The following is a 16,125-nucleotide window of genomic DNA, read 5'->3' on the forward strand; positions in this document are numbered from 1 at the left end:
CTGCAGAAATTCTTGTCAGGATGTGATGCAGACTGTCGCATCTGTTTCTTACTATTTGCTGTAGACAAAGGCAGGTGGTAGGCCTACCCATTTATCATCATTCTTTCATTTCCTTATTTGCCAACTCGACTGTGCCAACGTGTTAGAAATGGATAAAGCTTAACATAATTTTAATATATCAAGAAAGAAATATATTAATAAAATATTTTTAGAGTTAAAAAAGGATTTATTTATTTATTTATTTTAGGTGTAAGAGCACTCCAAAGTGTTTTTTCACAGAACGAAAGGGGAAGGAGTCTCTAAACTCTTCTTTTCTTACGTAAAGGGGTAACTTTCAAATTAGAGTCTAAGTTGAAAATTCGTTCTCTCCATTCCACGGAAAATGGCTGCTATGTGACTTCCTGTGTAAGATTATTAAGTGTCCTTCCAACAATATTTGTTGTCAACTGTTGGGCTTAAAAGGGACTTTTGTCATCATCAACATGATGACGAGAAATAACGGAGGTCCACGAAAGATCGCAAAATTCCGCAGTTAAATTACAGAGACGGAATTAGCAACTTAGCAACCAGCTTAGCAACATAACTACACTCAGCACACGCTGCAGCCTCTCTTACATCATGCTGAAGTTTCTTCTGTTTTCCACTGAGGGCTAGGATTATTGCCCTGAAGAGGCATCCAATGGTTTTAGGAAAATAAGTAAGTATTCCGGAGAGTGGAATTTCACAAGCAAAGGCAAAGGAATGTGGCACATCGGAGCATTTTGTTATTCTGCTTATGTAGTATTTTGATCATTTGTTTTACTATGATCATTTAACTTAATGCCTAGGACAGTAATTCTTATTCTTGTGTATGGATCATTTTAAGATCTTTTTGACATTCTGGTCCATTAAATTTTAAGTGGTACATAAGAGTTTATATTTCTAATTTCTAGCAAGCCCTCAGGTGATGCCACTTTGAATAGCAAGGGCCTAGAAGACTTATTAAGGATCCAAGTAGCTATGCATCTCCTAATTTTAAAGAACACTTTGACATACATATATATATATATATATATATATATAATTTATTATATTACATATATTATATATTATATATATCATACACACACACACACACACATATATATATATATATATATATATGCAAACTCTATATACATATATATGGAGAGACAGAGAGACAGAGTGAGGCAGAGATTTTCATGAGATTTAATAGGATTTATGTCCTAAAAATGTTAAGAACCATTAGCCTACATGATAGGGTTCAAATTCCCTAGGATAAAATGTAAATTCCTACATAACATTCCTCATTGTATTTTCTTTAAGTGTCCTTTAAGTTGCTTGCAGTCTAGCTATGCTCAGGACTTATCATAAAGTTGAAAATCATATATGATTCTTAATAGTTCCGACTTCGAGTAGAATTAGAATCTCCTCTTGTTCTCATAAATCACTTTCAGATACCTGCATTCATTCTTCAGCTAACATTTATGATCAACTTTATTTGTATATTATATTTTGTACCGAGTCTTAGGGATATAGAGATATGCAATGATCTCTACCTGTGGCATTACTGTAATTATTTGTTAAAAGATACTTCACTTAGTAAAGTGTTCTCCTTGAACGTTTACCAAGTGTTGTTTCGTTAAATAAATAGAAAAGAAAGAAAGAAAGAAAGAAAGAAAGAAAGAAGAGAAAGAGAGATGGAGGGAGGGAAGGGGAAGAGAGAGAGAGAGAGGAGAGAGGAAGGATGAAGAGAAAAAAAAAGAAAGAGAGAGGAAAGAAGAAATAAAAGAGAGGAAGGAAGGTGTTGAGGTGAAAAGAACCAGTGCGGCAGGTATGAAAGGGCTGGGTTGGAAAGTCTGAAAACTATGAAGCACAGCGCTGGTAGTCAGGAAGACCACAGCCTATTGGGACTGCAGCTATTATGTATGAAAGATCATGAGATATGTTACTTTAAAATATTTTTTGAAAGTAATGACCCATAGAATCAGAAATATATCTAACGGAAAATCTTATGGGGAACCGTCACAACATTGTGTTTTTTCCCTGTCATACACATTCCCTGTTAATAGTACAAGAACTATTTAGAATAAAAGCTAATACTGATCTTTTTCCAAATTTCTGGTTTAGAAAGATCATAGGATAATCCAATTGGATAGACAGGTAGTAGACAAGAAAACACACAGTCAGGATGGTCGTGTGAGACTGTCCCTCATTTATTGGTACAAAGCATTATTTAGTTTTCTCAGAAACATCTGCTCACTAGGTTTAAAGGTTATCAGACAGAATTCACAAATATTGGCTTACAATTTGTAAGGGTTATTTCCATGATACTTGGTATTTGGGGGAGTTGTTGCTGCTAGACATATTCCTTTGTCACAAGGGTCCTCACACAGCTCCGAAAAATAGAGGCGCAGTGGGAGAAGCTGGCAAAACAATTTGCCATTTGATTCACAAAACTCTTCCACTGGGAGATGCCCCTTTGCTTTGAGAATCCCTGTGGTATGTATTGCATGAAGTCAACTAAAAATAAATAATTACTGCACTGTAAGAAACCATGTGAAAAGTTTGATGAAATGCAGGTTGACGAATAAAAGCAAATAGCAACACCTAAAATAATTTACCAAGAGCTTACAAAATAATTCACCAGATACATGTCTAGACAGCTGAAGTTTCACCTAGTGAAAGGGCTGTAGAGAATATTCCTTGCCCACCTCACTGTGTTTAATTCCCTTTTACTCATTGTGCCAAGGTCTGGCCTCATCAGACGCATGCTATTCCTGGTGACTTGAAAAGAAGTTGTACAGATACCCGGCCATTATTAATCACTGCCTCTATTGTCAAAAGCTATTTCCCGATATTTTATCTCATTCCATCTAAAAATTATTCTGATGTATTTATGGTTGGCTCTTCTTTTGTACTACAATTTGGCATATGAAAATGGTGCTCTACAAATCAGACAGTAGTGAAAGTAATAATTTGTCCACACAAATTAGACTCTGATGTACTACTATTCTCCAATGTCTCTCATATTCGCCTTTGTATTTCCAACCACTATGGATTTTTTTTTTTAGATGTGCAAAGAAAATTGCAGCTATTTAAAATAACCTAGAGAGGGAGAACTGTAGGCAATATCCTAACTACCTTAGCCCTTTACATTTCAGCACGCTTGTTGCCAAGGAAACCACTTGGGACTTTAGGGAAACTTGTGGATATTTAAAATGGATTGTGCCCGTACATAGATAGACACTTGCACAATTCACATTGCAGAATAAAAAGCTTCCAGTCTTGCAATATTAAGCCTGGAATTTCAAGGACTGAAGATGGGAAATAACAAAATGCAAAGGCTTATTCACTTATATGCCAAAGAATGTGCTGTATATAGTATTTCAGATTATTCGGCTAGGCAGTTAAAAAAAAAAAAAAAAAAAAAGTAAAATCTAGCCGGAAGAGTAAAGAGTGCAATATAAACCTTATAAACATTACATTTTCATTTGTATTTGTGATTTGCAAGTTGAACACTGCATCAGCATTTTAACAATTAACTCCCAAGATATATTTCAGTTTTTAAAATCTAAAAAGGAAAGAAAATGCATTCTTGCTGGCGCCCTGTTGGAAATTGGCTGAATTTTACATAAATGTAAACATGAATCTCTCCTCACCATACTGTGAGCAAAGTGCAGAGATTAGAGGAGGATAAAGAGAGGTTAACGTATCAAAATCCCCAAACTAGTTTTTCAGTTTTTCTGTGTTTGTGTCTGTCCTCTTATTCTTTATTCTTTTATAAATTTCTGCTGAAGATGTGCTGTTTCTAGTGAGACAACCAGCTGCAGAGAAGAAAGCAGATGGACAAAATGACTTGCAAACATTACCTTCACATATTCGCGTGGTTTAATTTTGAACCTATACTCAGATTCTTACTCTCCCTAGACATGCAGGTTGAATAGACCATACCCTCCATGTACTCTCATCACAGGGGAGATTGGGCTTTTCCCTGTGTATTTAAGGAATACCGCAGTCCCCACCTATGCATCTTTTTATTTTTTAATATTTATTTATTTTTGAGAGAGCACAAGTGGGGGAGGGGTAGAGAGAGAGGGACAGAAAGTCACAAGTAGGCTCTGCATTGTCTGCACAGAATCCCATGTGGAGCTCTAACCCACGAGCCATGAGATCATGATCTGAGCTGAAGTTGGATGTTCAAGTGACAGAGCCACCCAGGTGCCCCCAGCTATGCATCTTAATGGACTCTAGAACATCTGTGCGAGGGTCTGCAAAGCAGCAGATCTCTGTTCAGACAATGTATGTGCTTTGTTTTAAGAAAGATTTAACTGAGGTATGGTGACATAAGAGTTTCTACCTTCCATAGTTCCAGAGTGCGAATAATGAAAATCTGTGGTCAGAAGTAAAGGATAAGATGCAACTCAAAAATAAACAGTGTGCAAACCTCCTAATAATTTAATGTTATGAGGTATTGCAATTTCCATCACTTTTATTCTTGGACATGTGTTTCCAATGAAAAAGTAGACAATTATACAAACATCACCTTCATATACTAGCTGAAGATTCATAATGAGCCCAGGTGGCTAACCACTTTCCTGGTCCAAATCGCTTCTAAGATAGTTAAAATGATACAAAAATTGGAGGGACGATACATCCATACCAGAAGTTAATAAAAGGTATTATTTAACTGAAAATAACACAGAGGAATTCAGCTAGATATTTTTTAGATAGAGTTCAACTGAAAAAATTTTAATGAGTAAAACCAGAATGACAATGCAGAAAGACAAGAGATAACTATTTGGACCCAGCAGAAGCAGCTTAATTGATAGGGGCACAGCACTAGAGACAAGGTTGACCTATGGGAAAGGCAGAGAGCCTTGGGATCTTTTTCTCTTTTTCTCCGGGACAAAGAACATTAGAAAGAAGTTCCCTGGGGATGCCTAGGGCACCTCCAAATAAAAACAAAATTAGTGGGCATCCACACCTGCCCCCCACCCATATGTCTGGGCTTTTCTCTGCATTAGCGGGCTTTCCACCAGATACAACAGGCAGCGACGTCACTTGGACAGTGAGAAAGAAAAGGGTTAGGATACCCCCTCAGTTTTGGAAAGATGTTGGTTATTGATAATATCTCATCATCCAAGGTTGGGTGAAAACAACACCATAGCACGTAGCTTATAAAAAGATTATAGCTAAAGAGGAGGTGAGCACAGCACCTCAAAATCAAAGAACAAAACTACTTCAAAATAAAATAAATACTACAGCACAAAGAAGCAGATTTTAGAAAGTGTCTGCTTTGTCTTGCAGTAAAAAGAGAAAGAAATGAACACCGTGAAACAAGAGATGAAAGATGAGAGGATAAGACAATAGACAGAGATATAAAAAGGAGCGAGCTGGGAGCCAGACAGCAGAGCAGAAGGAGCTGAACGAGATAAGGAAAAAAATGAAAGGAAACGAAAGATACAATAACTAATTTTAAAACTGCTTTGAAAGCAGTAAAGAATCCATACTGTACAAACGGAATCAAGGAAGCGAAAGCTGAAATTTTGAGCTGCTTAAAGTATTTATTATTTGGCAACAATAAATTGTTCATGGTTTCACTAAATTTTAAAAATCACAAGTATTAGGGTAACCTGGGGGGGGTGAGAAATGAAGATTACATCAGAAGTTGATATATGTTTTAAAAATCTAATAAGTAAATTTAAAAATAATCACTTGAGTAAAAACAACACAAAAGTTCGATACCATTGGGAAGCTCCTAAACAGTATTAAGTAAAAAAGAAAGTACATTAGATACATAAATTTAAAAAGCTAAAAATGAGCGAGGGGAAATAAACAGATACATAAGAAAATAAGAAGGGAATGCCTAAGCCAATAATTTTGAAAAGCTAACTGAAATACATAATGTTCTAGGAAATATATAAACTAAAAAAAAAATCCCAAAGTTCAATGATTTTAAAAGGACAATTATCACAAAACATATTTAGTAATCAATATTCCAGATTTCCTAAGGAGAGTTTTCAGATGCATTTGGTATTATAATTTCTTTCAAATTTACAAGAAACAAATAATTGTCTCCTAGAAATAGTTCCAGGGCATAGGAAAGGAAGAAAGCCATGCTAACTTGCTTCTAGAAGATAACATAACCCTTCAGCAAAACCTGACATAAAAACTAAAGACAGAACTCATTTAAGACTTAAAAACAAAAAGAATATTGTTAATGAAATACTAGCAAAACAAATCCAGAATCTTTATTAATCAAATAATATAAACATATCCAGGTAGGGTCTGTTCTAGTAAGATTATGAAGAATCGGTATTAGAAAGCCCTATTAATGTGTAGTCATATGTAAGAAGCAACAAAAATTATATAATCATCATAGTTGCTGAGAAGATATTTAATAATATTAAATATTCATTCCTGGGATAAAAGTGGTTTCAGCTAACAAAAAAAAAAAAACCCAGAATCTTCCTTAATATAAAAATTATATAAAACCCTAATGGTGCAGCAATGTCACTTCTCCCCCAAATTATCTGCAGATTCAGTTGAATCCTAATTAGAATCCCAACAAGCAATTGTGTAACGATGTGTTTGTGTGTGTGTGTGTGTTGTGTGTGTGTGTGTGTGTATAAATGGACAAGCTGAAACTAAGGTGTATATGAACCCGCCAATATGGAAGAACGAAGTTTGTGATTTTATATTAATGGGACCCAAACTTATATAAACCTATAGTAAAAAGATAGTGTGGTATTTGCAAAAAGATAGACAAATAAAATAAGAGAATGGAATGTGGAATCCAGAAGGTGGGGGAAGAATGATTGAAGTCAAAAAAGAGTTAGGAGCCAAAGCTTCTAGGGTATTGTGAGCCCTTGCAAGGACTTTGCCTTTACTCTGAAGGAGACTGGAAGTCAATGGAGTTCTCTGAAGTGACAAAATCTTATTCATATTTTGAAATGATCACTCTGGCCATTGTGCTAAGAACAAATGGTAAAGAAGACAGAGATGAGACAAGGGAGAATGATTTGAAGGCTAGCATAGGGGCACCTGGGTGGCTCAGTTGGTCAAGGGACCAACTTCCACTCGGGTCATGATCTTGTGGTTCATGAGTTTGAGCCCCATGTCGGGCTCTGTGTTGACAGCTCAGAGCATGGAGCTTACTTCAGATTCGGTGTCTCCCTCTCTCTCTCCCCCTCTCCCATTCATGCTCTGTCTCTCTCTCTCAAAAATAAATAAACATTAAAAATTTTTGATGGATAGCATAATAATTTAAGCAGGAGATCGTGTTGGCTTGCACCATTGGATTTGGTAAGAGGTAGATTCTGAATTCATTTGGAAGGATTTGCTGATGGATTGGGTAATGTGAGAGAGAAATCAAGGGTCACTCCAAAGTTTAGATCCTAAGACAGAGGACTAAGCAAATGGTAAATTACCGAACTGGGAAATATTGTGGGAAAAATATTGAGTAGGGAATCAGGAATTCCTTTTTAGATAAAATAAGTTTGAAATGTCTATTAGATATATCCAAGTGAAGATGTCAGTGAAAAGCTATTAGATATCTGAATCTGGGGTTCAAGAGAGATGTATAAATTGGAAGTCATTTAGTGTATACTTATGTTTAACCTCATGGTAGAGCGTCTCACCTAGGGAGTAAGAAATGTGTGGAGTTGTCCCTGGATCACTTCATAACTGGAGTTAGTACCCATTCTGACAAAGATCACTTCTGCCTCAGGGAGAACGAACACTTGTAATTGGCCATTGGTTTTGGCAACATGGAGAGCAGTTACTTGGACAAAATGTGTGTTGGTGTAGTGATGGGAGCTAAGGAGTGACTTGCGAGAGTTTAAGAAAAAAGTAGGTTTGAAAGTAGATCTTATTATTAGATGATATTAATGCATACATTTAATTTTATGGGTGTAAAAAAAGCATGTGGTTTTGTAACAGAATATCTTTGTTCTCAGGTGACATAGGCTGATGCATTAAGGTGCAAAAAGTCATGATGTCTGCAACTGACATTTAAAATATTCAGGGGAAAAATACATCTCGTGGGATAGATAAAGAAAATGTGGCAAAAGAAAATAAGAAAAAAAATTAGGGACAACAGCAAGCTTCTCTTTAAAGGAATTTGATGTAAAGCAGTGGAAAGAAAGAAGAGATGGATGGAAAGGGATGGTCAAGAGAAGATCTTTATATATGAGTGACATAACAACATGTTAGACCCTGGGAATGATCCAGAAAGTGGAAAAACTTGACGATGCAGTGAGTGAGGTATGGTTGCTAAAGCAATGTAACTAGGGAGACTAGATGTGATGGAATCTAGTGCACCAGGAGAGGCATTAGCCTAATTTTTATTTTCTTCTTGTATTTCTCCATACTTTCTAGATTACTTACGATATATATATGGTGTATATATATATATATATGAGATATATATTTGAGATATATATGTACGATATATATATATATATCTTTTGTATATATTTTATCACCATCTGTAATGCATTTAAAAGCAGAAGCAGCATTGAACTAACTTTTTAAAAAGTGAAAACAAAAGTAAAAAAGATCTAATAGCAAAATATGAAAAAACACCAAATAATATATCATGAAAGTATTTCATACAAGGTGAAAACATGTCGAGAATGCATTAGATAACGTGCTTTGTGGATAGAGGAGAGACAGGGAGAGGAGGGGTCTGCAAACCCCTCACCTATGAGGCACACCCAGCCCTCTACCTGTTTCTGTAAAGTCGCAGGAACACCACTGCCCTCATTCGCTTACATATTGGTTATGGCCGCTTTCACACCAAAGTGGCAGAGGTGAGAATGTGTGCACCAGAAAGCCTAAAATATTGCTACTTGGCACTTTATGGAAAAGAGTTTGTGAACGATAGAACCTTGCTATTCAAAATGTAGTCTCCAGACTGACAGCATTAGCACCACCGGCTATGGATAAGAAATGCAGGATATCTGGCTCCACCCCAGACTTACTGAGTCAGAATATTTCATATTAACACACCTCCCAAGTGATTCAAATACACATTGAAGTTATAGAAGCTCTGACGTGGAGTGCATCCTGAGACAGAGAATATACTTTCCTCTTGTGCTCAGGTAAAGAGACCTGAGTTCTTTGTCAGCCTTACCACCAATATTCTTTAAAGTTTCAGTGTATCATGCATTAATATCAGATATGATTTTTAACTTCTTTTTAATGTTTATTTATTTTTGAGACAGAGAGAGACAGAGCATGAACGGGGGAGGGTCAGAGAAAGAGGGAGACACAGAATCCGATGCAGGCTCCAAGCTCCAAGCTGTCAGCACAGAGCCCCACGCGGGGCTCTAACTCTCTAGCTGTGAGATCATGACCTTAGCTGAGGTCAGCGCTCAACCTACTGAGCCACCCAGGAGTCCCTTATTTTTAAAACTTCTTATTATTCAGTCTGTAACATATTTGGGATCATTAGTGGATGAAAACCTCAACAGAAAGATGCCCTGAAGTGGTAACTTTCCTAAGGTTGTTGGTTATAGGAAGATTTCATAACACTTGCAACCCAGATTGAGCCAGTGAGTGTTTTCCAACCTTAACTGCTCCAGCTTTTAGGCTTTGCAAATTCACCAGGCTGAGTTCCAGAATCAAAATTTCAACCGCTATCATCACATTCGGATGGTCTATCCTGAACCCTGTCCCCTCAAACACAGACAAAACACAAAGTATGCAGTATTCCAGCCAATAAGCTGTAGTTGAAAAGGCAAAACCAGAACCTGAACAGGTCCATCCAAATCAGTTTTTAATTATCCAATGGGAAGTCAAGACTAGCACCTTTATTTGATTTCAGAATGTGATGTACAATGTCATAGCAAATTTACTTTCTTCATTATATTCTTGAAGATCCTATTTTAATTGCCTCAATGTATGGAGTACACACTAATTGGAAGGTTTAGAGAGATGCAAAACAGTAGATTATTCCTATACATAAGTAATTAAATTTAAAACAAATATTTATTGAGCTCTACACGGGACAAGGTAGTGACAACAATTTAAGAATCCTCAAAGGATTAACTAAAAGTTACCAGATTTATCTGATAAGTGAGAAAATTCAATTTTTTTCACACCCTGTTTAACTACAAGAACACAAGAAAATGTAAACTTTATTTAGTATATTTCAGTACCTTGGAGTTGTGAAATTTTATTAAACAACTGGAGTAAATCAGGTATTTTTAGGTCAAAATAATAATTTAGAGTATTGACTTTTTATACCTTGCAAAGGAAATTTGAAAAGTAAAATTATATATACATAATAATATATTATATATATTTTACCTTGGGTAGGGAAGAGCGGCATGGCTGAAACATGGATGTGTCTCTAAAGATACATAGCACTAAAACATAAAGAAAACTTTAATACCTAAAATAAAAATGTTCTATTTAAAACCAGTTTTGTCACATGTTTAATTTTAATTTATAGGTAATTTAGCAATAGCTCTATTTTTATTTCTAAGGTTTAATAATAAACTTGAAAAAATACAGTTAAGTTTTATTAAACAAGTTAGATTGAAAAATTATGTTTCACATTGTCTAGCGTTCCCTGGGTTTTTTGGTTGTTTTTTTTTTTTTTTTTTTGTATTTTAATTAGCCATTTTCAGGTTATGTTTCACTTTATTTTCTTTTCAATTGATTTCTATGAGGGCTTCGTATTTTTTAATATAATTTAAATATCAAAAAAATATTGAAGATGGCCAGTTAGTGAATTTGTGACATATTTAAACTTAATCTAGGTCCAGGTGGGAAAACCACAAAACTGAAGTGTCAGCTTGGCAACTCATGTTTTTCTGAGGTACATAGAATTTGAAATGTTAAACCAGTTTCAACAAAGATTTATATGGCAGCCATTGATTCATGGGAATTTTGGAAAAGGAGAATTTCATTTTTTATTTATGATTCATTCATTCATAATCTCATAATGTTCTATGTCCTAGGCACCATCCGTGAACCCAGGACAAGTGTATCACCTTGTTAGAACTTGTCTTCTAGTGAGTACCGAATGCGAGTATTGATACCACCAAATAAATACATCAGCTCTATTGAAGCTAAGAGTGAACAGCACTATGAAGGTAGTGAAGTGGAAGTCAAATTTGAGCAGTGGCATGAATTATGTGGATGAGAGATCCAGTAGATTGCCTAAGGAAAGACATTTCCTGGCATAGAGCAGACAAGAGGAAATGGCCCTAGATCGGGCATGAGCTTGGTATGTTTGAGGAATGATGAAAAGCTTTGTAACCACGATAAGTGAAGGGGGCAATAGGAGAAAATAAGGTCAGAGAAACAGGCAAGACTCAGATCATATCAGACTCTATAGAAGATTTCTGGGTTGAATTTCACATGTAATTGAGATGCATTGGAGAGTTACACATAAAATAATTTGATGTGTATTTTTAAAATCTGCTCTGGCTTCTTGTACAGAATAGATGGTGGGGTGTGAAACTATTCACTGGGATAAGAGTAAGAGAGTGGGTGCCATTGTTCACACAAGAAAGAACAGGCTGAGAAGTAGTTGGACTCTATGGTATGAAGATATTGATGGTGAGACAGAGGCTATGGGGTTGGAACAGAATTAGGGAGAAGGTCCGGGCATTTCACCTGACAGCTAGAGAGAGAAGAGTTCCACTTAGTGCGATTGGGGAAAATTAGGACTAAGTTTGAGGTAGAAAATCAAAATTTCTATTTCAAACATGTTCTGCTGAGATCTCATTACTCCTCAAGTGAGCCTACAATTTTAGAACTCTGGGATAAGAGCTGAGGTGAACCAAGTCATCAAGAGTATAAACTGAGAAGAGAAACAATCTGAGGCCCGAGCCGTGAGAAAGGGGACAGACTTAGCAAAGTGACAGCAAATATGTGACACAGGAAGTAAACTATAGAGGTGACTTGAAAACATAGTGAGTGAAAGGAAAGTTAAAAAAAAAAAAAAAAAACACCTCTCTCAAGAAGAAAGAGATCAAACTGTCAAATGTTGCTGAGGTTGAACAATGTGAGCCCAGCAAGATGAATATTAGATTTGGCAAGTGGATGTCATGAGTGACCTTGAAAAGAAAAGTTTCTGCAGAGCAAAGGGGCACATTCCTGATGGAAATGTGTAAAAGAGAGAATGAGGGATTTCCATTTCTAGTCATATGGTTGACTAGATTTTGCAGAAAAACACTTCCTAGAGCAGAGCACCTGAAAAAGCTGCCTAAAATATAAGACACATCTCTTTTTAAACATGGCTGAGCTGTCAGTAAAGTGAGAGAAGCAATACAAAGCAAGAAACAATAAAGAATTATGATTACAAAGAAGTATACCCCAAGAGCTCTGCTCATCCTGGAAGCCTGAGTATGGGTTTAATGACCTACAAGCATTAGGAGATGAAAGCAAAGTCTTAAGGCCTATGCAACTTGTAAATCAGATTAGAGACCTATAAAGCCAAGATACTCTCAATGGATAGATCAGAAAAAACATTCACTCCAAAGAGAAAGATTTGTTTTATTTTGAACTTGGTCATTGACCTGCATCTTCAGGGGAAAGAGTGTGTTTTCAGTCATATGCAGAACACTTGTATTATGTTAGGTAGAAGTATGACTTCATTAGTGTCATATTTATTTGGAGATTAAATGCAGATTAAGGAGATAGATACAGGTACCAAACTTACAATGGGTGAATTTGCAGTGGTTAATTTTGTGTGTCAAACTGGCTAGGCTAAGGTACCCAGATAATTGGTCTTATGTTATGGATGTTTCTGCGAAGGTGTTTTCTGGATGAGATTAACATTTAAATCAGTGGACTCTGAGTAAAGTGGATTATTCTCCATACTGTGGGTAGGTGCCATCAATCAGTTGAAGGCTTTAAGAATAAAAGACAGATCTTCCCTGAGCAAGAAGGAATTCTGCCTCCAGACCACCTTTGGACTCAGGCTGCAACATCGGCTCTTCCAGGGGCTTCTCCAGACTGCTGGCATTCCCTACAGATGGATAGATAGATAGAAAGATAGATAGATAGATAGATAGATAGATAGATAAAAGAGGGAGAGAGAGAGAGAGAGAGAGAGAGAGAGAGAGAGAGAGAGAGAGAATGAGTAGTCCAGTAGATTATCTAAGAAGGAAAGTTTCCTGACATAGTTGGAACAGCCCCTAGATCAGGGATGGGCTTGGAATGTTTCAGAAATAGTGAAAATCTTTATAACCTTATGAACTTGTGAAGTCTGAGGAACAGTAAAAGCTTTTCCATTTGTTTATGTATATACATATACATCTTTTTGATTCTGTCTCTGGAGAACCTTGAATAATATAATACCAACATTTATAAGAAGTCAAAAATTCCAAGATAAAAATATATCCACATTGTAATAAATCTACAAATCTCCTAAGACAAAATGATAAAACAATAATAATAATAATCATAACAGTAATAATAATAATAATGTTTCAAAATGTTTAGAAAAAAATTCCTACAAATGAACAATAGAGTGACAACTAACTTCTCAAAGGCAATAAGGAAGGAAAATGATAACAAATATTATTTCCAAATAAATAGTAAATATAAATCAATAAGCAAAATGTCTTGAAAGTCCTCAAAAAATAGCAGTAGACACAGTACTTTATAGTTCAAAATTATAATTTGAGGAAAGAAAATAGAGCCATTAGAAGAGAGAGAGAGAGAAAAAAAAAAGATCCTGAATGAGTTTACTACCAACAGACCTTCAATATCTGAAAATCCAAGGGATATACTTCAGGGGGGAAAGTGGGGATGGGGATGATCAGGGAAGGAAATTTGTAAAATGTTAGAAAAAAGTAATTGTAAACTTGCCGGTAACCCCAAATATACCTGATTAAACCATAACGATGATACCCAATTTGTGAACTTAAAAATGTAAGTAAAATTAAGTAAATTTAAGTAAAAGAATGAGAAAAAGAATGAGAAACGAGAGAAAAGGAGAAACAGCACAAAGTAAGCTGATGAGAATGAATCCAAGCATAGCAGTAATTACAATCAATTTAAAGGAACAAAATTTTTCAACTGAAAGATGTAAAAATAAGCAAACCCAACAATATGCTGTGGACAAGAAAAATATTTTCAAAATCAGGATTCATAAAAAATAAAAATTAAAAGATAAGGAGTGCCTGGGTGTGTCAGTTGGTTAAGCGTCCGACTTCGGCTCAGGTCATGATCTCATGGTTCATGAGTTTGAGCCCCACATTGGGGTCTCTGCTATTAGCACAGAGCCTGCTTCTGATCCTCTGCCCCCTCTCCCTGACCCTCCCCATCTGATTCTCTCTCTCTCTGTCTCAAAAATAAATAAAAACATTGAAAAAAGAAAATTAAAATATAAAAATTAAAAGTCTGGGCACAATTAAGGGATGAAACACACAGTAATTGGAATAAGGAAAGATTAATATAATGAAAAATTATGATAAAGCAGTAACTATAAAAATGTAACGAGAACTCAAAGAGTCCCAAGGACAGATTTGGAAGGGGAAAGAACACCTCGAGGCTGGATATCAGACCTCATTGCAGAAGGTGTGGGTGCAGCCCAGGACAGCCCAGGAGATTTGCTGGATTTCCATTTCTTTTATCCCTAAGCACTAATGGAGCCCAAAAAGTCACAAAGTCTCAGGGGCGCAATTGTGACTGTGTAGCTAGTAGATGGTTTTGCCCACATTGAGCCTACATTATAATGTTTGGCTCCCCACTGGAATCACAATGTAACACTCCAGAATCCATATTCTCATACTGAAGACCAAACCAAATCAAACAAAAAACAAATCCCTTATTCTCCCATTTAGTTTAAACACTACAATTTGTCTAATTTTCACTGAATCAATTTTCACTCTTGAAACACCTCTGCTTCTCTTCTGTAAATCATTTCTAACATTGTTTGTATGTCTTTAGTGCATTGAACCTAATAAAACACACAAAAGACTATTTTTATCATGTCCATTCTTATAAGATTTGTCTTTTAATGTGTTTGAAGTACACTAACCTTTGTATCCAATCGGTCCCTTCCAAACCTACTTTGTTCTAGGGTTTGTACTTTTTTTTTTTCCTCCTATTCCATCCTGCTATATACATGTAATCTTAATTGCAGAATTCTTGTTTTTTCCATTAATTGAAATACTAAGTAGAACAACTCTTAAGACATTTGATGTGGGAGGACATTCTTAAATTAGCATCCATGATGGCCCAAGTGATTCTAAGCTTTTACCTTTGGGTTCAGCCCTCAAACCATGTAGATGAACTAAGAACACAATGAAAAATACTCCAGAGGTGCTCTGGGTAATTAGAATGTCACAGTCAGGGGTTGGGGGTGGGGGTTTGAATTGAAAGCCTTCCTAATATCAATCTCTTTCACTTCTTTTAAGCCCCTTTGCCTGTATAACCTATCTGTGAGATATGTTCTTTACAAAACTATGTATTGTATCCCACTCTTCTAGGTGATCACTAGATTGCATGCTAATTATTCTGTTGCCTTCAGAGAAATCCACAGAGAAATTGCCCTATCTGTCATTTACAGAATCAACCTTCCTTCCTTAAACAAGGCAAAACAAAACAAAACAAAACAAAACAAAACAAAACAACAAAAAATGGAAACAACAATCTCTTCCATAATCCTTCCATAAGTTATCAGAAGAATGAACTTTTATTATCTCCTACCATCTAAGTAATTTTTATTTTAAAGCTACGGCAGTTTAGATCTCTGACTTTCTCTATTTTTGTGGGGTTATTTTTTAAAAACCATTTAAGTCAGAAAATGGTATATACATATGCAGATATATGTATATACATATACATATTTGCATGTTTTTTTTTTTTCCGAAACAAGAGAAAAAAGGTAGCAACCCGGTATTTACTCCCTGCCAAATGCCAAGAATTGTACTACATGATTCACATATGTTAACCTTAATCCCTTTGACAGTGTATATAAGTATTATCATACTCATTTTATAGTGAGGAAATGGAAGTTCATACCATTTCATTTTATAGCGAAAAAACGGAAGTTCATAAAAGTAAAGAAACGTGTGAGTGAGAGACCTCTAGTCTCAAGCTTTCTCTCTCCAGGTTCCATGCTCATATTATTCTGTTACTAGTTTTTCCTCA

The 16,125-nt window shown here is 35.8% G+C and overlaps 1 long non-coding RNA gene across 1 annotated transcript in view; it reads left to right on the forward strand.

Annotated features, from left to right (window-relative positions):
- The first annotated feature begins 407 nt into the window (after nt 1–407).
- Nucleotides 408–16,125, forward strand: part of LOC122235124 — a 52,124-nt gene continuing 36,406 nt past the window's right edge. The window contains exon 1 of the long non-coding RNA XR_006213256.1: nt 408–697. This is a non-coding gene — a long non-coding RNA (uncharacterized LOC122235124). The remainder of the gene's footprint in view (nt 698–16,125) is intronic.

This window comes from Panthera tigris, chromosome F2 (genome assembly GCF_018350195.1).
Source record: "Panthera tigris isolate Pti1 chromosome F2, P.tigris_Pti1_mat1.1, whole genome shotgun sequence".
NCBI classification, from domain to species: domain Eukaryota; kingdom Metazoa; phylum Chordata; class Mammalia; order Carnivora; family Felidae; genus Panthera; species Panthera tigris.